We start from the raw sequence: 20483 nt of genomic DNA, 5'->3' as shown, positions 1-20483 counted from the left end.
ATGCTCGGTCCTGTTCCGGCCGACCGGCCTCGCCAGTCCCCTCCCATCCATCCAATCCTAGATGAACGATCCAGATTAGATCCGATCCATACCCCTTTGCAACCGGTCCATAGTGGACCCGTGAACCCCGCCTACCATGCCACACCAGCCGGTTCACCATGAACCCGCCTATGTCGATCCGCCACGTGGCTCCACGCTGGCGATGACCCAGTCAGTGTCCGACCGCCGCCGTACCTTTAGCACAAAACCCCTCTGTTCCCTGAAATAAACCCTCAGTCCAGTAGTATTCAAAAGTATTTCAATAAATGCCCTGGATCATGCGTTTTGACCCCTACACTTTTCCAAAAATGACGCTCGGTCCAGAGATTGTTTTTCAATAGATTTTTAATTATTTTAAATCCAAAAATGGTTCAAAATATTCCTAGTTTTGCCACTGAAACTCTTTTGTTCATATCTTCTCCGTTTTAACTCCGATTTGACCCGTTCAAATTGTGTTAGGTTCATAATTTCATAATCTACATGTTAATACTAATGTTAAGTAGGTTTTCAACGTTTAAAATTCATGGTTAGATTTAATCTATTATTTTATTAAAGGAAATCTTGTTTATTTCATATCTTCTGCGTTTTAATTCCATTTTAGTCCATTCAAGTTGCGTTAGATTCATAGCGACCAGATCTATGTGTTAGTGACAATGTTTATCATGTCACTAATACTAGAATTTCATAGTTTGAATCATATCTTAAATAACAATTATGCAACTGGATGTTATAAATAAAATATGACTTGTTTTATTTTAGTTTTATAAATCAAATCTGAATTTGACTTAATTTATATTATCTATAAAATATCTTATATATATTTTTATACAATTAAAACACATGAAGCTAATAGTTTTATATTTTCTTTTATGAGAAGATCTTTCGGATGTTGTATCTTTTCAACCGTAGCTCCGATTAGTGTGCCTCTCGCGTCTGTGTATTCGTAGCAATGCGTAGAATCATATTTCAAACTCTTTCACTTATTTTTCTATGATTGGTGTACTGTTCTGATTTAGTTCTATTGTTTGCTTCATGTATGATTGTATGAATGCTTGTGTGGTGCTTTATGATTTCGTCCAGTCGGTGAGATAAATGTGGTGATCAAGAAGAAGAAGAAGAACATTGAAGATTAATGCTTACCGAAGGATCGGTGTTTAAGGCAAGTATAGCATGGGATCATCCTTGTTGCCTATTCACCTTTAATCATTTAATTCATACTGCATGTGTCTACCTTGACTGCCACTAAGGATTTCCTAGTCTTTTCAACTTGTACCTTGACACCTTTGGGTATTGCATTGGGTAGTATGATGCTAGTGCTCAATTAAAGACCATGATCTTGTAACTTGACTAATGGTATATGCAATAAACATTTAAAAGATGCTTTTTAGCAACATGGAATAAGGGGGCTAGAGTATTGGGCTATTTTTATGGTGCTCTAGTTTCCTCTCCCTAAGGATTTATTTATAAGTGATCATCCGGGACTTACAATACAGCTGTGAGGGCTACATGGCTCTGGCTTTAGCTCAGTATGAGGACCTTTTCTAGCTTGTTGGTGGTTACCTTTAATAGCGTAAGAATGGCTTGACGAATTGGGTATAGGACAGCCTCTACTCTTATGTGCATAGCCGTGATGGAATTGTGCCATTCGACAGGGGGTTCCTACATCTGTTTGCCGAGTGAATCTATTGGCCCTAACTTGCTAGACGAACCTTTGAAAGGCTTCATAGTGAACCCTGCCGACCTTCCTTCGAAGTGGGTCAAGAGATTAGCTACCACGGGCGAAAGGGTAAATCACGACTCATAGTGAAAGTGTACAACCTCTGCAGAGTGTAAAACTGGTATATCAGCCGTGCTCACGGTCACGAGCGGCCTTGGAACATTTACGGAATAGATGATGAACACAGATGATACTGATGATGAAGATGCTCACTAATGATTACTATTTATGCTATTCATTATTTATTTTTACCTGATCATGTGTTTATGGGCTTGTGATAAACTTGTTGCCACCCAATTGCTAAAAGATGACTCATCAAAAGCTAATCGTAGAAAATCCGTGTCAGCCTTTTGAGCCTCACGAACCCCATATTATATTTGTTGAGTACGACATATACTTATGCTTGCTTTATTTTCAATTATTTGGATAAAAATCCCGGATGGGTACCAGATTGCTAGAGTTTGGAGGACTCAAGCTTGTGATCAACCAGTCAGTTGTTCCTGTGGATTTGAAGTCTTCGCCTGAAGATCGGAGTTGTCTTTATGCTGTCTATACTCTAAGGTTATATTCTCTATACTAATACGCTATGTATTTAAGCATTGTCTTTTGATATTACCCTTATTTGTAGCTATATGTGATATTTGACTTCCTGGGCTCACATATGGTGTGTATCGGGTTTTGTTCTTAAAACCGGGTGCTACAATGAATGACAAGTATTTCGATAAAGTTCTAGACATCGAAAGTGCGTCTGGTGCGCGTGCCATCAAAGTTGGTATCATGTTATTGGCGACATAATTATATTATTTGTCTTATTTGTGTGTTGGATGTATCAAAATATTTTGTGGGTGCACCGTGATTCTTATTCACGAAGAGAAGTGCGCGTGCACAAAACCCACTACCCTAGTTGGGAAGAAACAGATGCTCTTATTGTCCGGTAAGTACAACCATTCTTTCTGCTAGATGTACCTATAGTTGTAGCCCATCCATATTTTCAATCTAGGAAGGCGATTAAAAGATAAACCACTTAACATCTTCATCTGTTTACCTGGAATATTTCATTTTCAAACCTCTTCCATTGTCCCAGGCCATAGCTCAATAAAATATCATTGATGACAATTCTTTTGAATCACTTTTCCGTTGATTTTAAATAAAAATTGTGCCCTATCAAATTTCTTGTGACTACTATTATTTCATCAAATGACTGGTGTACTGAGTACATTGGTGTACTATTATTTCATCAATTCTTTATAAATATTGAAGATGGCTGGTGTCCTCAGTACTCTGGCATTCTTGTCTCCGGAATAAAGTTTCTGGTTTCAAAACCGAAAAAGGATGGAAGGGTAGACTTTTTTAGGCATACAAATAAGCGCGTTCAGCAATGTACTGTTAATCGGCAGTGTTGTTGTAAACATCACTATCGGTTATCAACAAAACCGGCAGGCTCGAGCCACAAACCGGCAGCGTTGGCTTAGCCATCACTGCCGGTTCTTGTCACAAATCGGCAGCGATTCTTACTATAACACTGCTGGTTGAAACACAAACCGACAGTATTGTTGGAAATAAACTCTACCGGGTGGCCTTATGAACCGGCAGTGTTGGTGGAAATGAACACTGCCGGTTGTGTAAAGAACCGACAGTGAAGTTGAAGAACACTGCCGGTTTGTAGGAACCGACAGTGATAGCTTACCCTCATCACTGCCGGTATGGTTATGCCGGTTCAAAATCCAGTAGTGATGGGGTATTTTGAACCAGCAGTGAAGTGCTATTCTGACGTAGTGAGTAGTGCTTCGGCTCCACCGGTACTGGATGGTTATGTAGTAGTGCAACATAATACGCCACGACCTATTATCACGTAATGGCTTGCAGCTCTCCAACCCCAGTTGCATAATATAATGAGCGTCATATTCACCTAAACAGCTACTTTTCTATTAATATGGCTATATATAGCATGCCCAAGTGTATCATCGGTTATCAACAGCACGAGCCCTCAACTAATCAGCTATCAGAGGTGAGTCCTGTTCTTTTTGTGAGGTCATCGGTTTTATTTTGTTCGGTAGGATTAATATATAGTTCCCTTTTATTGTGTCAGAAATTGAAGCCTAACACGTACACATGCATCTAACATATACGCAGATGAAGCCTGCAACGGTGGCGCTGCGCTCATTTTGATGAAAATGATGTGCACTATTGGATACTTTGATCGTGCAAGTTTTTTTTTGGAACAAAGGCCCAAGAAACCACCTTGCTGGCAAATTCCTATGGAAGCAATGAAGGAACTGGTTTTACCAAGGGCATAAATCTTGGAAGGAAGCTGACGGACCACGTCTCTTCTATTAGAGATATCTGCTGCAAAATGAGCTCCAATCCTTGCAAACTAACATATGATTGTACTTAGAGATATATGCTTGCATTCCCATGCATATATATGCAGGACGGATATCCTATATATAGACATGGTATGTTGTATTAGAAGGTTCTTAAGTCCCTTGTATCATCTGGGTTTAGACCTATCTAAATAATTTCTGGGGTCGTGAAATGCCGTGTAATATTGTACTGAGCGTACGCTCAATATTAAACAATAAATTAAAATATGTCCTGTGTGTGTTAATAAGTTACTAAGATAAATCCATGGATGTTCTTGGTGAAAGAACCTTTGGCCATGGTTAGTATTATTTACTGCTGTTTTGCTCTACGTCATCAGGTTCTTTTTTCCTAAGAAATTTATCTTTGATGGGTCATCACCCGAAGAAAACGGGTAAGGGTCAATCAACATATTAGATCAATGGCCCCAGTGGCACTTGTTATGATGTGTTTTTTTTGGAAAATATTAAATATGCAGTGACATTCAAGATATTTTGATGACTCGTCAGCTAAATCAAATTTTATGTCGCCACTTCAAAATTTCAAATATTTGTGTGTTTCTATGCAAGGAATGTTTTTAGTGGTCAACTGAGATCGGTCTGGAAATAGAGTGAAATGCCATACCCTCAAAGGAACATGCATTGTCTGAAGAATTACCTTCGACAATACCTAGCAGCTACTCTCATAAGATGAATTAGATGTTAGCACACGAGACATAAGATTTATATTGGTTCAAGCAGGTAGGGTGTCCTAGTCCAGTTGGGGGTGATGTTGCTCTTCTTGTATTCGTATGCTTAGTTATAGAGGCTGTTGCTTCCTCTAACTATGTGCTAGAATGAAGTAGATGGGAATGAATGAGAATGAATGGATCCCGATCGGGGACTCCTATTCCTCCTTATATAGCCTGAGGGAGTTGGGTTACAATAGATCCGATCAGCGAACATATTGGTTTCGTAGTTTATTATATGGAATGTGTAATAGATTGATCCTATACTATCGCTCAGATATGGTAGCTCCGGATATCTTTGATATATCTTGATATCAAAGCCGATGGATTCGCCTAGCCTTGGTGGGCCTCCTTCGTCATAGCTTTTGGCTCGACAGACGGACGTAGTCGAATATATAGGTGGTGCGGGTACTCCTGGCCCATATATCTGACATGCATGTACATAAAGGACAATAACATCGATGAATTTGTTATTTTTAGTTCATCCCCCGTTTAACTCATCAATTACTTGTCTATATGTTTTTCCTCCATATTTATTGTTTTTTCTAATTTGATTGGCAACCCCATATTTTTACAATATACATTTAGTTGAGATCTTAGCTTAAACTATGGTAGTCCTCGTTGCAACCCATAGGGTTAATTAGATATATGCCATTATACATTGCTGTTTCTGAAGCATACCATAGGAACTCACCAAACACAAGTGCCATTATAATTATAATAATTATGTCGAACAATGAAATATGGACCCACATTCAGGCGTAGGGAGACACCCATATTTTCGTATCAACGCTACTGCCCCTGCTATTATCCCTTCCATGGGGCCCACTCATCATCTCTCCCTTCCATCACAGCTCCCTCTGGCCGACTCTCCGTCTCTAGCGAGCATAGACGTTGGTAGCCAGAGCAGCGTGTGGTGGGGGCCATAGCACGGCAACCGAGGCCGAGCTCCTTGATGGCGATGTTGGACATCGGCAGGAATGAAGACTGCGGCGTGGAGGATGGCAACTATGAGATGGTGGCTGCCGCACCTGCACTCATCGGCACCGCCCGCCGGACGCGCTGCCATGCCCAATGTAGTCAGCTCCGCCTGACGAATCCTCCGCCGCACACGTGCTCGACCTCACCGCCCGCAGGCCCTGTCTCTGTGGCCCAGCTTGTCTGGCTCCGGCGTGCACCGGAGCACCGCGCCTCAACAAGCTATAGACGTACCTCCGCGCCTCCTACCACAGTTTGCAGGTCTCCCAGCTGCACTCGCACAGCCACGTCTTCTCCCTGCTGAATGTGGTGTGGAGGGTGCACTGCCTCTTGATCGACGAGGCCACCTTCATCCTCCTCCGGGGCATCGCCTACGGCCGGTACCACGCGATCTCACCCACCATGGGCCAACGGTAGGCACCGCTTCTGGCATCCTAGAAGTGTCTCTAGAGGTGGTTCTTGACCATCTTGCTGCCCGTGAAAGAATAGGGTGTCACTGAAAATAGTTTCTATGATAGCACCATTGTCCAGCAAACATACTTGCTGCAATCTCAGTTCTCTTTTGTTTGAAATGTCTTGAACGAAATATTAAAGATGGATGCAGTGCTTGCACAAGGAATAAGTCTTGAAGCGATAATAAAAAAACATATCAATGTAAGTTCACTGTTCAATATAATCTAAAAAAATAGTTATCACATTGGAAGCTGCTCGCTTTGATATGTTAATGTGTTTCTGAAATGAAAATTAATTGACTAGAACTTATCTTACTAGATGGGGATTAGTCTTTCTTCAGGTGGTATATTTCTTCAGAAGAAATAATTCCTTTGAACCTAAAGTAGCAAAAGATCATGGTGTTTTATTTGTGTCAGTGAAATTTCATGGTTTACAGTTTTAAGTTTTAACAGCTAAAATTTAGAAGTGATCATGGTAACACTTTTGTCTACTTTTGGTGTTGCGTGTATGAACAGCCATTCTACCTCTGTAAAATTGACAAAACTGACAAGGCTGTCTGAATACTAAAGTTCTGCTCAATATAATCCGTTTCTTCAGCAGCAGATGAAAGCCTGAACTTGTCATAAATATAAATCACGTCAAAAAATTGTTATAAGAATACTTGATCGATGATCAAGCTAGATGGCCGTATTGGCTGTAGAGATGAATACACGAGTGTCCAATTATTGGAGTTTGTTGGCCACAGAAATTTTTTGGTTGGCCACAACAATAAAGGAAATATTATTATACGGAATCTAATAAGTTTTAGGCATATGGATATATCAGCTAGAATGCACTACTTGAGACGGCCTCTTTGCCGAGGGCTTCTGGGTTTGCCGAGGGCTAGATCTCGGACACTCGGCAAAGGGGGTCTTTGCCGAGGGCCAGCCCCAGGAGCCCTCGGCAAAGCTAGGCCCTCGGCAAATAAGCCTTTGCCGAGGGCCTGGCCCTCGGCAAAATAAATCTTTGCCGAGGGCCTGGCCCTCGGCAAATTGGCCCTCGGCAAATATGGCCGGATGGGCCACGGCGGCCACTGGCGTCAGTCTTTGCCGAGTGCCCGCCGTCAGGCACTCGGCAAAGATTTTTATTTTTTTTAAATATTCTTTGCCGAGGGCCATTGGCCAGGCCCTCGGCAAAGACGCCTTTTGCCGAGGGCCAGGCTAGGCCATCGGCAAATTTGTTTTTTGGTTTTTTGAATCCAGTTTTTTTGTGGTGCTATAATACATTATTTAAAACTCAATTTTAAAATTTGGGCCAAATTTGACTTTTTTTATATATTTCCCTAATTTATTTTTTTTCGTTGATTTTTTTCGAATATTTCAAATTTGAACTGCAGGTGGATGGAATAATGTAATTTAGTGATTCAAAAAATGTTATTCATGGTATTTGGTGTATGTTGAGTCCCTATCCACGAACTCGCATCAAATTTTAGGGCATCTTCTTCACGTAACATGACGAGAAACTTGTCGAAAAAGTGTTTTTAAATTATATAAAATCCATACGAAGTCCTGAAAATCATAAAACTTGTCGAGGTGTCATGTTATCGCATGTGTAGGCTGTGGTAAAAATTTGAGAAGGTTTCGAGCAAGTTGTGACGTCGGATGCCTAAAGCCCAGCAGGTCGCGTTCGAGGCCGCGCAGAAGCAGATGGCGGAGATGATGGTGATCATGCAAAGTCTTGGGCAAGCATCGTGTGTACCTATGCAATTTTTAGCTCCTCCACCTCCTACTCCTGCAGCTACTCCTGTAAGTATGAAAGTTCACTTTTCGCTTGTGCTTTGCATGTATGTCGGTCTTCATGCCGTTGTGGATGTCGGCGTTCGTGCCGTTGTGGATGTCGGCGTTCGTGCCGTTGTTTCTTGTAGGTTTTGGAAACCTCCCCATGCAGGGGAGGTGCTGCCGAAATTTTCAATTGAGTCTAATCTTTTTGTATCCTAGATTACTAGATGCAATCTCTAAGTTCCAAAATTGTTTTCCCGGATTACTCACACATGCAATCTCTGCTCCTTTGTGCAGCCTACGTCCGCGGGTTCCAATAATCCCGGTAGTGCGTCACCGGCTGATCCCGCCTTTCCTTCACCACCGTCTCATAGGCTACCTTGATGAGGACTAGTGCTAGGTGATGTGGTTGGACTTTATTGTAATATTTGTTGTTTATGGTTCTGACTTGTGCTTGGATTTCATGAACTTGTTGTAATAAACATGTGAATGATGATGAACATGTGACCTTGTCATTGTAATATATTGTGATTTAGTGGTTCACAATTATGGTTGTGATATATTATGAGAAAAATGGGTTGTGATATCTGTGTGATATATATATGTGATGATTGATATATATATGTATATATATGAAATGCTTGTGTCGATGGAATGCAAAAAACAAAAAAAAATTTAATTTCTGCCTCTTTGCTGAGGGCAATGACCAAGGCCCTCGGCAAAGAAGGGTCCTTTGCCGAGGGCCGTCCCATTGCCCTCGGCAAAGATTTTTTTTAAAAAAAATAAAATTTCTGCAACATTTCTTTGCCGAGTGCCCAATAAAGAGCCCTCAGCAAAGACTTTTTTTTAAAAAAAATAAAATTTCTTTGCCGAGGGCCTGAGTGGAAGCCCTCAGCAAAGATTTTTCAAAAAAAAAGAATAATTCTTTGCTGAGGGCCGTCCCATTGCCCTCGGCAAAGATTTTATCGAAAATTTCTGCACATTTCTTTGCCGAGGGCCATGGTTGGAGGCCCTCGGCAAAGATTTTTCAAAAAAAAAATTCTTTGCCGAGGGCCCCGGAGACGGCCCTCGGCAAAGACTTCGTCCCAGGCACCGGCACCGTGACGGCTGCTTTACTTTGCCGAGTGCCGCTCCAGCCCTCGGCAAAGGCTTTGCCGAGTGCCCGATAAAGGACCCTCGGCAAAGACCCTCTTCGCCGACTCAAAATTCCCCGAGAGCTCTTTGCCAAGGGCCGCCCTCGGCAAAGCCTTTGCCGAGGGTTAATGGGCCTTTGCCGAGGGCCTCAGGCCCTCGGTAAAGAGGCCGTCTCCAGTAGTGATGGAAGAGAATTATTGTTGAAATGTGTTTTAGTGTTCAGGATGTGATTACCTGATGAAATGTTGTAAAAACATGGCTATGTGCGGTTGCAAGGTTGGCTGGAAACAATTCCATTTCCTCAAAAAAAAAGGAAATGAAGAAAGTTTTTTGATAACATGTGATTGGCATGCATTCACTAGAAGGGTTGTTTTAAAGGTCCATTCACTAGAAAGTTGATACAAAACAGTACAATCTAGGACTCATGATCTATTACTTGGCTTTCATTTACACACCATGCATGATAACTTGTAATTATTTTATGTATTAACTACAACTATCAGTACTTGATCTTTTCTTATACGAGAAATATCCAATAAAATACTTAAGCTATATTCTTACCATTCTAAGTTTTCATAGCATGTGCGCCTATTTTTTTATTCGAAACCCATAATATTAACCTAGAAATTATTCTCACAGTGATATATAAAATTTGTAATGTGGAAAATATCATTGGATTATAACATTTTAACGGACCCTTTGTCGTTATGAATTTGTTATACAGAATCTATATTATTGAAGGAATTATGTGGCAAAGTCTATTTTTCTGGTCCAGGCTGAAGGAAACCAGGCGTTATATGTTCAAATATAGGGAATAGACCGAATATTAAACAACATAGTATACATATGCGTAAACATGTAAATGAATGACAAGTATTTCCATAAAGTTCTAGGCATCGAAAGTGTGTCTGGTGCGCGTGCCATCAAGTTGGTATGATGTTATTGGCGACATAATTATATTATTTGTCTTATTTGTGTGTTCGACGTATCAAAATATTCTAGTGGGTGCACCGCGATTCTTATTCACGAAGAGAAGTGCGCATGCACAAAACCCACTAGCCCTAGTTGGGAAGAAACAGATACTCTTAGTGTCCGGTCAGTACAACCATTCTTTCTCCTAGATGTACCTATAGTTGTAGCCGCCATCCATATTTCCAATCTAGGAAGGCGATTAAAAGATAAACCACTTAACATCTTCATCTGTTTACCTGGAATATTTCATTTTCAAACCTCTTCCATTGTCCCAGGCCATAGCTCAATAAAATATCATTGATGACAATTCTTTTGAATCACTTTTCCGTTGATTTTAAATAAAAATTGTGCCCTATCAAATTTCTTGTGACTACTATTATTTCATCAAATGACTGGTGTACTGAGTACATTGGTGTACTATTATTTCATCAATTCTTTATAAATATATACAGATACAATTGAAGATGGCTGGTGTACTCAGTACTCTGGCATTCTTGTCTCCGGAATAAAGTTTCTGGTTTCAAAACCGAAAAAGGATGGAAGGGTAGACTTTTTTAGGCATACAAATAAGCGCGTTCAGCAATCACAATATAGACACCCTTTTTCTGCCATTTGGTCGCTATGACATGCTACTGCTAATCATTTCGTTCCTGTCAGGCGTCCCTTGGGAAATTTGTAAAGATGAAAATGGTACAGAAATATCCCGTATCGAACCGCATCGTTTTCTACATTTAATCCGTTCAAATTCGTATTCTCGGACAAATTCGAATTCGGTTCGAAATTTGGAACACACCAAATTTGAAATCGGAACGAAAGTTTAGACATTTTTTCGACCGTTTTCTATTTTTCTACTTTTAATTCAGAATTTCCCGAATTCTATCCGGTTTCAAAATTCGGTTTAAACCAAATTTGGCCCACTACAAGTCCAACCTTAGAAAAATTATATCTTTTTCATACGATCTCGGATGAAGATGATTTTTATATGAAAATTGTAGCTCTCGACGAGATCTACAACTTTCTAGTTCTTAGTTTTTTCATTTGATGTTTTTAAGATGTCCAAAAAAAATTAAAGAAAGTCAGCAGTATATTAATCGCGTACAAGCGCTTGTTGCCTTAAAATAATCATATTTTCCTTACATTGTGTCGAATGGAGATACTTTTTAAGAAAGTTATAGGACTTGTTAATTTTTATATACTTGTTAATTGTTATGCACTTGGTCCTATGGATCAATATTCCGTATTGATTTTTCGTATACCGACCGTGTTCGACATAATTCCACTCGAATTAGTTCGTTTTCGAAATTTTTTATATTCCGTAAGTTTGTGTTCGTTTTCGTGTCCGGCTTTACCGCTTTCGCTTTTGTTTTTGTATTCAAATGTAGAAGTAGAAAAGGGTTGAGAGGTTTTACGACCGTTTCTGACCGTTTTCTTCACTCGAAATGGGCGGTGTGTCTACGTGGTTCATGTCGACAATCATAAATTACAGATGCACTGCAAAGGCTGTAACAACCAACATGCTTTTTCAGTTGTTGTCAAAGAAGCTTTGAAATCTGATGTACCGTAAGTAATACAGAAAGCCAAAGAAGCTTTGATAGGAAATTGCGGCATGGACTTAGTCGGTGAAGCAAAAGTTAGGGCACGTGTTCCAAACTGATACCTCTGCGTATGCACTAGCAGCACATAATTTTTTTAATAAAATATTACAAGTATATAACATAAGTTTACACAATACTGTATCAAGAACGACAGAATATTAGAATTTTGACAGAGCGGATCATAACTTTTAAAAGCTCAACTCCAAAAGTGTGCAAGTAATTATGACTCTCTCGTGACCCTACTTGGCTTTATAGGACTCTCTGATTCTTGCTCTAAAACAAGAATCTAGTGCAATAGAACCGTCAAAGCATTAGATGAGACCCTTATATTGGCTTGGTTGACACATCTGATTGTATATATAGTACCCTCCAAGGTCCCTATACATACAAGTAGGAGCCCTTATAGCAAAGATCTCTTGATTCCTAGCCCAACTAGGATTTGAGTCACCGTACAACAATTTGTACCTTGATCCTAATTAATCATTTGAAGCCACCGTGCTTCTCCAAAAATATTTGCATCAAATTGGCTCCTTTATTTTATTTGTACTCTAATAATTCACTTCAATTGAGTTGCGTTTTATCTTGTTCTTGCTTGTGTTCTTCAATTCACAACAGGGATTAGCCTTTTTGGTGAGCGAGGTCAACCGGATTATGACACGGTTGATAACCAGAGAAGATGCGGTGCTAAGGTTGCAGGGTTCGGGTGTATGATCGATCTGAAGCTAGATCGGTATGCCGTTCTCTACCAAATCGATAGTTACCTCAACCTGACGGAAGATCAGAACTACTTTTCAATCTTGTAATTTTTGAATTAAATTATTGCTATTACTCACTACTAAATTTTAAGCCTGCTGTCGCGGGTTCGTAGCGCGGCAAGCATCATGGTTATTCGTCAGAAGTTGATTTGTGGGTCTCTGGTGGCTCGGGTACTCAAAACCACCAAGGGAGACATAGCAGCTTATCCTAGTTCTAGATATCGAGGCCCTACGTCCAGCAGTGAGGTGTTCTTCGTGTTTAGGAGCACCCAAATCGGGGGGTTACAACGGAGGAGAACGAGAGTCTGGTAGGGGATTGCTTGGTGCTATCCTATGGCTCGTCGGTGGCGGTGTTCTTCTGCAGCCAGTAAGAAACCGGCCTTCTCTAGCTAGGTAGCCGGGGAGGAACTCCTTGGTGTTCCTCTCGGTTTGCTACTGTTCTGTTCTAGGTTTCTTTCCCTTTCTAGCTCTGGGAGCCGACCCTCCTCTTATATTCCGACGAAGATCGGGTACAAGTCGGTTTGGGGTTCTAATCTATGGTCTTCATACGCCGGGTGTAGGAGGGTGCTGCCACGGCATGGGATGGACCTCTGAAACTTTTAGTTCATGACCTGGCAGCAATAGCCGGAGCTATCACTACCGGCTTGCTGATTGCCAAAACCAATTCTTGCAATAGTAGGTGACTTTGTAGTGCAAAATAGTGCGCCAAGACCTATTATCAAGTAAAGGCTTGCAGCTCCCCCACCCCTAACCTGCAATTTCTCAACATCATGAGTGTCCTCTTCACCTAAAAAGTTACTTCTCTATTAATACGGCTATATATAGCGTGCCCAGTGTATCTTTAGTTATCAACAACACAAGTCTTCTATTATCTGCTAAATGCGGTGAGTCATTTTCCTTTTGTGAGATACATCAGTTTCTTTCAGTAGGATTCAATATAATTTCCATTCATTTTGTCAGAATTGAAACATAACATGTAGGCATCGATCACATTCGCAGATGAAGCCTGCAACAGTGTCACTGCTCATTTTGGTGAACATGATGTGCACTATTTCATACTTTGATCATGCAAGTTTTCTTGGAACAATGTCTGAAGAAACCGCCTTGCTGGCAAATTCGTTTGGAAGCAATGAAGGAACGAGCTCTACAAAGGGCACAAATCTTGGAAGGAAGCTGATGGACAGTATTGATGATTCGCACCGCTCATTTCCTATCCCAACAATCAATGGCCGAATGAACAACCCCTCAGCTCATCATCCCTAAAGTTCATAAATGTATGTCCTTCCACGCATATGGAGGATATCCTACATATTATAGACACGGTATGTTGCATCAGCAGGTTCTGGGTTTAGACCTATATCTAAATAATCTTTAGGGCTCAAGAAATGCTGTGTAATTGCGTGTCCTGAGCATACGCTCAATATTAATCAATAAACAGATGTCCTGTGTGCGATAAATCTATGGATGAAGTTCTTTGTGAAGGAACCTTTAGCCATCGTGAATAGCATTTACTTTGCCTCTACGTCACGTTCCTTTTTCAGATTCAGAATAAGAGAACTGCTCCTGTACTCCTCTATTGAAAAACTGCACACATCTCCATGCAGACCATTCAATAAATTAATTTTGTTATTATGTTGCACCTAGATCCCGCATGGGCCTCGCCTGTCCAAGCTAAGCCCGTGGCCAGCCCTGATTGAGAGGGAAAGCCACGTGTGCATGTATGAGGTCCCGAGCTCCTTGATCGGTGGACGACGGAGATCACGTCACCGTTTCCCTCGCGGATGAACACTGGAAAGTACAACCTCCATCTCCCTCCTCCTATCCCCTGCGGAGGCCTAGGGCGGCGGATTTGGAATTTGGATTCCTGGAGAGGAGCTCCGGCGGCACCATTCCTCCATTTGGCATGAGGTCAATGCCTCTTCGTGATGGACAACTGCCGGCTGCTGCCCATGATTTCCACCACTGAACAAAAGGGATCGAGAATCGCAAAAAAAAAAAAGAACAAAAGGGATCGAGACCTTCCGCACGTGACTTTCTGGATCAAGGCTGGGCTTGGATGGTCTGGGCCCATGTGTGACCCATGCGCAATATCAAAAAATTAATTTATTAAAATGACTGCTTCAAGATGTGTGTAATTTTTAGGAAAAGGAGTATCAGAGCAGTTCTCACAGAATAATAATAATAATTTGAAATAAGACAAAGAAATTTTGTAAGGGTGTGTGCGAGCCTTGAGTGGTGGTAACGGCGGGGCGCTCGGGCTCGCCCTGACGCCTTCCAAAGGGTGCGCGCAAGCGTACCTGATGCGTATAGCCCCCGAGCCATCTATGGGATCGGTCGGGGGTCCGCCGGTCAGCTTCCTCTTTCCCAGGGACTTAACATATCCCTATGTTAGACTCTCGTCAATTATCCAATATACTGGAAATGCAACAAAGGTATAATATTTGCAAATACTGATTGTATATGTAGGAAATATTAGTAGTGACGATAAGAAGACTTAGAAGGGTGCCGTATTGCTGTTTACTCGTGCCATGTTTGTCGAGCTAAATACTTGCTGGAACCTTGATTGTCTTATAAAAAACATCTAAGATAGATGTTACCATTATTGCGTAAGGAACAAATCCTGAATTGTACGAAGCATATGGAAGTAAGCATACTGTTCAACATACTATAAGGAAAAAAAACTTATCACTTGGAAGTTGCTTGATTTGATATATGTTAGTGTGTTTCAGAGAAGAAAATTTATCATTTAGTAATTGGTCTATCGTAGTAGATGACTCTTCTAGTGAGTGATCTAATTTTTTATGAGGTTGCTCTTTCCCCATGTGGTATCTTACATCAAAAGAAATAATTCTTTTGTGGCTAAAGCAACGAAGCCATAGCTATGTTTGTGACAATCATGGTGTTCTAATTGCATTAGTGAAACCCCATAGTCTACAGTTTTAGCAGCTAGAAATTTAGAGGTAATCATGGTAACTACCTTTGTCTACTTTCGGGTTGCCTGAACAAACATCCAGTTTTCTCTGTAAAGTTGACAAGGTTGTCTGAATACTAAAGTTCTGCCCGATCTGCTTCTTCTGCAGGCATTGCCCCATCAATTTCAAGAAGACCCGTGAACCCTGACTTGGCTCATAGGTGGCGATAAAATTGCTCCAAAGTGAGGACAGATAGAACTTGTCGACAACCCTAAACCACATCAAGTTACTTCACGATGTCATCAAGCTATGTATGCAGCAGATGGCATGCTCATACTAAAATCTCCTAATCTAAAGTTGTTCTTATTAGAAGACTATCATAATTGGAGGCTTGCCCACGGAATTTTCTTGGGTCTCATGATATATTAATTTCTGAGTTCCTGCACATCTCCCATGTGCGAAAAGAAAGGCAAGCATTGTTATTTGTGGAATCTAAGTTTTAGGGAGAGGTATAATCCGTTAAAATGACAGAGTAGTAGTGTTGAAATATGTTTGAGTTGTGTACAACAAAGGAAGAATGATTTTTTTTAGGAAATGTGATTGGCGTGCATTCACTAGACATTTTGTTTTCAACGGTCCATTCACTAAGAAGGTTAATAAGAAATCAATACAATCTTATTTCGTAATAACTTATTGTTTCTAGGATTAGCTACAACCATCAATACATGATGTTTTTTAAGAACGTCCAGCGAAATACCCCTAATCCATAGTCTCCCCATAATATTAACCAGCAATATATAAACTTTGTAATGCAAAAATGATATATTTGGATTTGAGTTTGAATGTCTCTCTTGTGGTTATGGTTTTTTTATACAAAATATACTATAAAGGAAATTATGAGCCAAAGTATAGTTTTCCAGTTCCCACCGAGACAAACCATGCCTCATGTTTTGAAATGTCGGGATTAGTACACAACATACAATTGCACAATCATATATATGAATGATAAAAATCCATATAGCTCTAGAAATCCAAAGTATTTGTCGGTGCGCATGCCATCAAGTTGTTTTCATGTTATTGGGTGACATAATTATATCATCAACCTTATTTGTTTGTCGGACGTGTCAAAATATTCCGTGCGTTTGTTACGATTCTTATTCACATAGAGAAGTGCGCATGCACAAAACCCACTGCCCTAGTCGGTTTAGAGAACAAGAAAGACTAGCTAATGGTTGTAGTACACAAATTTGTTCGGGTGCGCATGCCATCAAGTTGTTTTCATGTTATTGGGTGACATAATTATGTCATCAGCCTTATTTGTTTGTCGGATGTGTCGAGATATTCGGTACGTTCATGATGATTCTTATTCATAGAGAGAATTGCACGTGCACAAAACCCACTGCCCTAGCTAGTTGGGAGATGATACTTTTATTGTCGGGTAACTGCCAACCAATCTTTCTCCTACATATAACACATATAGTTCCAGCCCATTCATACTTCCAAGTGGGCAAGCTAGGTGATTCCAGGATAAACTACTTATCATCATCTGTCTGTTGCCTGACACGATGCTATTTTTATAAACTGTCTTTCCATTGTCTCAGGTCACAGTTACCTAAGAAGTTATAAATAATTCATTTGAATCACTTTTCCATTTGATTTTTAATATATTGTGCCCTGTCAAAATTCTTCAAATTACTCAGTTGTGGACAAGTAGACGAAAAGCAAGAGCCATATTTGGTCTGTTTACAGAACAGGAAAGACTGGCTGATGGCTGTAGTACACAAATTTGTAAGTGGCAAGAGCCTATAGTCTTCGTGAAGTAATAATAATACCTCACTTTTGATACCAGACACTATATACCACTCTATGTACATGAAGGTCCGAAATAGGCGACTAGAAAGGGGTGCATAGGAGGCTCAAGTTTTTCTCCTTTCAAGAATGAAAGAGCGGGGCCTATATCTGAAGACAACCCATGCGAACCTCTTGTGTAGGGCTAGCAAGATCTTGTAGTCACAGCGGACATAAGGATCCTAAAAACTAGGATAGAAAGATACAGATGCTGTCAGAGGTGAAAAAGGATGAATTTGAACACTTATAGCAAAGATCGGCTTAGCCTAAATCCAAAACCGGCTTAGGCTAGCTTGGCAGATTTTAGCCTTCAACTCCCTGAGAAAAATATCAAAACCCAACCAAATGATATCCAAAAGTTATAAAATTTGGTGGAGAGACTTATAACATAATACAGAATATCAACACCAAAAATCACCACAATTGGAGCATATCCAAAAAACGGATTAGCTGGTTTTGAAAACCAGCCTCAGTTGTTTTTTTCCAACCTAACTCCTCTGCAACAAGAAATTTAAATCAATATAAATGAGCTCCAAAGGTCATGAAACTTTGCAAACACTTCCACTAACCCATTTTGAATATATACCCAGACATCTTGCCAAATAGATCCAAGCTTCCTCGGGAATTTCAAAATCACTACCTCAATTTGGGTTTTTGCAAAACATCCTCAAAATGGTGATTTTTAGATGCTTAAGGTGAATCTATTGAGGGCAATGCATATGCATGTTCCCAAGAACTCATACCACCTAAATATCAATCAAGAGCATCTCCCAAAGAATAGCACGAAAATGTTCATGATGTTCATCAAAAGAGGCTAAAAACAAGGGGTTTTGAAGAAGGAAACATGGGAGATTATAGCTTGGCTTCAACCCATGACTTGACCAAGTTCCAAGGACCCCCAAAACCACTCAAAACACTAGGATATCGGATCAAACATAGATCTAAAAATTCTCCCTAAAATAACCCCAAAAATAGAGAAAAACACAGATTTTAGATGATAAGAAAGCCACTAATCAAAGTTAGATGGCAAAAAGCTTGTTAGTGCAGCAGACGGACCCACCATCTTCACGACTAAGCTTCACCTCGACAAAAGCTTTGTGATGATGTCACATGTCCTCGAACTCGCCACTCCTGGTTTGAGGCCCAAACAAATCAAACCTACCATAGATGGTTTTGAGGACCAAACTGGCAAACCCTGATGCATGCCTTCTTAGTCATGACTCACTGATGTTGATGCATGTCCATTCTCCATATCCTCGACCTGGCAGCAATAGCAGGAGCTATCACTACCGCTTGACTGCCAACCGCTGAAACCAATTCTTGAATAGTAGGTGGTGTGGAACCAGCAGTACTAGATGGTTCTGTAGTAGTGCGACATAATGCGCCAAGACCTATTATCAAGTAATGGCTTGCAGCTCCCCCACCCCTAGTTGCATAACATCATGAACCGTCCTCTTCACCTAAACAGTTACTTCTCTATTAATATGGCTATATATAGCATACCCAGTGTATCCTTGGTTATCAACAACACTGAATTTTCAACTAATCAGCTAACTGGGGTGAGTCCTTTTCTTTTTGTAAGCTATATCTGTTTTATTCAGTATGATTCAATATAATTTCAAAATGTACTAATTATGTCAGAAATTGCAGCAAAACGACATACACTCAGATGAAGCCTTCAACTGTGGCGCTACTCATTTTGATGAACATGATGTGCACTAGTGGCATACTTTGATCATGCAAGTTTTCTTGGAGCAAAGGCCGAAGAAACCACCTTGCTTATGAATTCATATGAAAGCAATGAAGAAACAAGATTTACGAAGGGCATAAATCTTGGAAGTAAGCTGATGGATTCTAGTCTTGATTCAAGCCGCGTCTTTTCAATCAGTGATATCAATCGCATAATGAACCCCGGCCCTCGTCCTTAATTAGTTCATGGTTGCATCATGTATGTCCTTCCACACATATGGAGGACATTATATATATGTGATGTATCAGCAGGTTCTAAAGTCCCTAGTGTCATTTGAGTTTAGACCTATATAAATAATCTCTGGGGCTCCTGAAATGTGGTGTATTTGTACTCAGCGTACACTCAATATTAAACAATAAATTAAAAACATATCCTGTGTGCGATAATGATTGACTCAGATAAATCCATGGGTGATGTTCTTTATTGAAGAAAACAAGTAAAAGTGTCAATCAATATATAAGGGCACCTGTGGCATTTCATATTGTATGTCTCGGAAAATATTCAATATGTAGTGATGTTCAATCAATTTTGATGACTCATCAACTAACTCAATTTTGATATGGCGAATTTGAATATTTGTGTCTATCTGTATATGCCTAGTAAACTTTGCTAGTGCTCAACTGAGATGGTTTTGGATATAGAGTGAAATGACATACCCTCAAAGGAACATGCATCTAAAGGAGAACAACACGATGAGCTCGTTAACGAAGTGCCATGTTTCTAGCACTACTACAGGATGGCCTTGTTGTCCCGGGCGGTAACGGCCTTTAGTCCCGGTTACCGCGCTGGGACAACGATCCCAGGACTAAAGGTGGAACCTTCAGTCCTGGGTCATCGAGCCGGGACTAAAGAGGGACCTTTAGTCCCGGTTGGTGTTACCAACCGGGACTAAAGGCCCTCCAGCCGAGCAAACGTAGCCGCACCCTTTAGTCCCGGTTGGTAACCCCAACCGGGACTAAAGGTTCCTTTTCTTTTTCTTTTTTTTTTGTTTAATTTGTTTTTAGTTCAGTTACACATATTTGTTTAATATATAATATGTTTTATGTACGTATTCTACGCTACTAATATAAATACACGCACGCATATAATTACATCTAATTCTCATCTCGAGCATTCTTATATTCGAATAAAGTATGAAACTATATATATTATAGATATATATGTATATATACAACACTTTCATAATCTTGTTCTCGAAAATAACGATATCAATAAACTATTTAATTTACATCATTTATTCCTTAGGATCAAAGTAGAACTCGCCGTTGGGATTTAGCACTTTTTCTAGAAGAAATCCTGCTATTGACTCTTGAACTGCTTTCAGATGGTCTTTTTGCATGACCCTTTGTTTCAACCATTCAGTCTTGCATTTGAAATAAAAGGAAAAGTATTAATACATATATATATATATATTCATTTAAAAATAAATAAAAATTGATATATACGTACTCTGAGGACATCTTCAGGAGTTCTTCTTATGTGCGC

General features: G+C 40.2%; 1 long non-coding RNA gene across 1 annotated transcript; it reads left to right on the top strand.

The window, feature by feature from the left end:
- Nucleotides 1–13179: 13179 nt before the first annotated feature.
- On the top strand, nt 13180–13945 carry LOC136494738 (uncharacterized). The gene is made up of 2 exons (XR_010768691.1): nt 13180–13372; nt 13488–13945. It is a non-coding gene; the product is annotated as an uncharacterized lncRNA (long non-coding RNA).
- Nucleotides 13946–20483: the final 6538 nt, after the last annotated feature.

Source organism: Miscanthus floridulus, chromosome 11 (assembly GCF_019320115.1).
Source record: "Miscanthus floridulus cultivar M001 chromosome 11, ASM1932011v1, whole genome shotgun sequence".
Classification (NCBI taxonomy): Eukaryota; Viridiplantae; Streptophyta; class Magnoliopsida; order Poales; family Poaceae; genus Miscanthus; species Miscanthus floridulus.
Note: the sequence above shows the minus strand (reverse complement) of the source record. Positions and strands in the feature narration are given on the sequence as shown.